Genomic DNA, 2,778 nt, shown 5'->3' with positions numbered 1-2,778 from the left:
GAGGAAGCATTCAAATCCGCAGAAGTCCCTGCACCTGCCACAGCTACACAATCTTCCTCGTGTGATGAGGATGACCGTCCTGATTCCACTCAAGGCTCACCGACTGGTTCTCTCACCCCAGTTTCTGACCAGCCCAACCGGTGGTGTGTCGACGGGCAATAGAGAGTGTATTCAGACACCAAGTTTCTGAATTATAAAGGCGTCAATGACACGGACCCTTACACTGGAGAGGTGGGTCCTTACGGGAAGTCTTCCCACCATGCCGGATATCCACAGTCTCTTGACAAGACACCGGCTAGAGTGGACAGCTCGTTCTTTGGGTGGCTACAGTGAGGAGATGGTCAGAGAGTTCTACACCTCTTATGTGGCTACTCTCTGATCACAGATAGATAGACGGGATGCCCCCGCCAAACAGGCCCCACTTGAGCATGTCCGAGTACGCGGCATACAGGTTGATATCTCACTGCCAGCCATTCGCCGGTATCTGTACGGCGAGGATGTTGATGCCAACAGGACCCCTCTCACCGCCGAGTTCAACTACCGGTGGAAAATTGTAAAAGATGACCAATTCTTGCGGGAGCCATCGCTGAGAGAGACTACCAAGAGGTTGATGGCCCTGCACTTGTCGATTGATGGAGAGGGTGCCGACTGTGTAACGAAGCCGAAGGGAGCGATCAAGAACGATAACTTGACCTTGATGGCTAAGTTCTTATGGTTGATTGTCCGCCACTGCCTTTCCCCCATGGCTGCTGATAATATTGTCACATGGGATCGTGCAGTTCTGATGGAGGCGATGATAGCCGGGTTTGAGGTGGACTTCGCTTGGCTTCTACAGGCGGTCATGCACGAGAGGGCTTTCAAGGTCAAAACTACTTACCCTTTTCCGTGCATGATATTTTCCTTATGCAGGTCCGCAGGTGTGCCCATCTGGACCATTGATTAGCTCAAGACTTCGCTGGGCACTGTCGATATCGACCTCATTAGGGATGAGGCCAATGAGTTGGCTCCACGCAGAGGGCCCCATCAAGAGTTGCGTCCACTTTGTGAAAATCTTGATGATACGGTAGCACATGCTCGAACGACTACGCAGGCTGCTTCCGAAACCACTTACACTACCCCGGTCGAGTCTATCCCGGGTAGTAGCACTGNCACTACCCCGGTCGAGTCTATCCCGGGTAGTAGCACTGCCCCTAGCTCCTCTTGCTCAGCCCCTTTCCCTTCTCTGGTCCCGCTTGCTACGATCCAGAAACTAGAGGCACAGATGGCTACACTTCTGCATCACATCCAACCTTGGATACAGAGGTCTATTGCTAAGGCAGAGGAGCGCTTGGAGCGTAAAATGGTCCAGCACACAGAGCGGAAGATCGCTATGGTTCATCATCGCTTGGATGCTTTTGAGTTGCGGGTGCTAGCCTGGCCAGCCCCTCAAGTGGACGTGTCGACCCTTCAGGCTGCGGTTGACAGTCTGTGAGCATACATTGATATAATCCTAGATGCTAGGGTGCCTGAGTCTGAGGCCCCTTCTGCAGAGCCTGCTGAGGACACAGTGATGGCGGCCTTATTCGCCACTTCTGAGATTCCACCACCTCTCCCTCGAGAGCATGACAAGAGGTGCAAGGGTCGAGAGGAGGATGAGGCTAGAGCACGGAAGAAGGAGCGACGTGAGATGGAGGCTGCAAGGAGAGCCTCGCTTGCTGATGAGGAAGCGCGTCGGATCAGGGCTGTAGAGTTAGCTATTGGGGCATCTAGCTCCAGAGATGTGGAGACAGCGGGAGGCACTACTGATAGTGTTTTTGCTGATGAGGACACTACTGAGGGTGTCCAGAATACATAGGTAGTGGGTTCTGCGGAACCGGTCCTACAAGCTTGCTGACTCGCCGACGCTTTGTGCCCCAGGTTTGGTTCACCTACCACTCTCGCATTTCAATTTTTTATGCATTGGGGACAATTGCATCTCTTTTTTGGGGGGGTGGGGTAAATGGAAAGTGAGTGCTAGGTTGAAGTCTGAGTAGCCCAATTCACGATCCTCTTTTGAGGTTTTCTTGCCTGTGTTCTTTTCCCCCCAGAGACTGATTATTTTTATTGTTGAACCGACATGTCAATATCTTGTGTACATAGTATAACTCTGAAGCATGATGTGTAAAACAAAAATGATATCCTTATGTAATGAAAATGATGCATGACTAGGCATTGTAATTGACATATGTATGGCTTTAAGCATGACATAGAGATACACCACTGCATGACCCTATGCCTAAAATTCGAACTAGGTGTCTGATAATCTGGTAGAGTAATGCGATGTCAAGTGAGTGTGAGGAAGATTTGAATAGTCCACTATTTGTACTGAGCTAAAACTTGCCTGGTTAGTCCTGCTAAATGTAAGTTGTAATAAACAATTAGGAAAGAATCATAGGCCCTTGTTCAATATAGCCAATTTATAGCCTAAACAAAAAAAATAACCGAATGAAATTAATCCCTCTTTGATCCAATTGATTTGAGCTTAAAATAGACGTTTCTTTTTAACCCCAACTGATTTTTTTTGGGAATAATGTGTTTGCCGTGGTCCCTCCTTTGACATATGCACCTCAACTTATGCCAAAAGCATAAGTTGAGGGTGGCTAATGCAGTAAACAACCTTTTCGTGGCCCTGACTCAACTTTGGGTATTGTATACTTTGACTCATGGCAAAGTCATGAGTTGAGGGTGGCTCTTATTAGGAATGCTCTGGAAAGTGGGGTTGAAAGAACAAAGAGAGAGAAAGAACAAAAGTAAAGTGAT

This window comes from Solanum pennellii, chromosome 3, assembly GCF_001406875.1.
Source record: "Solanum pennellii chromosome 3, SPENNV200".
Taxonomy (NCBI): domain Eukaryota; kingdom Viridiplantae; phylum Streptophyta; class Magnoliopsida; order Solanales; family Solanaceae; genus Solanum; species Solanum pennellii.
The sequence above is the reverse complement of the archived record's forward strand: the minus strand, read 5'-3'. Positions refer to the sequence as shown.